Source organism: Charadrius vociferus, unplaced genomic scaffold, assembly GCF_000708025.1.
Source record: "Charadrius vociferus isolate BGI_N301 unplaced genomic scaffold, ASM70802v2 scaffold39, whole genome shotgun sequence".
Lineage (NCBI taxonomy): Eukaryota > Metazoa > Chordata > Aves > Charadriiformes > Charadriidae > Charadrius > Charadrius vociferus.
Genome location: NW_009650188.1, coordinates 1,146,065 through 1,146,590, shown reverse-complemented (window position 1 = coordinate 1,146,590; position 526 = coordinate 1,146,065). Strand labels below are relative to the sequence as shown.

The following is a 526-nucleotide window of genomic DNA, read 5'->3' as shown; positions in this document are numbered from 1 at the left end:
GGGGGGATCCGTGTGATCTCCTGCCTCTTGGGGCTGACTCCCGGGTGCTACGTCGGGTTTCGGCGGTGCCACTGCTTTGTCAAATGAAAAACTTAATTTTAAGTCTTTTCCGTCAGCGTTTCTGTTGCCTGGTTTTCTTTACGTTTGTTTCCTGCCTTGCAGTTTATTCGAATAGGGAGAAACCTACCCGTGAAAGAGGAGCGTTCCCAGACAACAGGTAGTGTGTTGAAGGATTAAAGAAGTCGGCCTGGTGTCTGGGAAGTTATGCTTACCGTGTGTTTGACTAATCCTCTACTATGTGGAATGTTTTTAGTGACTCCTGGAGAATTCATTTTCTTTCTTCCTAAAGAATTAACGAATTTGGAGGTTTTACTTTATGTGGGGGGGGTGGTGGTTGGTTGTTTTTTTTCTTTCCTCAGACTGTCTAGTAAGAGCTGTTCAAAATATTCTCTCATTTTGCCCCCACATAACTTACTCTGGAGCCCTGATCCCTGGTGAAATACGCATGTCCTTGGGAGAGCATCCC

At 45.6% G+C, this 526-nt stretch overlaps 1 protein-coding gene across 1 annotated transcript in view; it reads right to left on the bottom strand.

Annotated features, from left to right (window-relative positions):
- The window catches only part of GLRX2 (glutaredoxin 2), a 3,749-nt gene extending 3,590 nt beyond the window's left edge, over positions 1 to 159 (bottom strand). Inside the window, exon 1 of the mRNA XM_009892795.1 lies at positions 98 to 159. The gene's annotated coding sequence lies outside the window, so the exon portion shown is untranslated. The remainder of the gene's footprint in view (positions 1 to 97) is intronic.
- Positions 160 to 526: the final 367 nt, after the last annotated feature.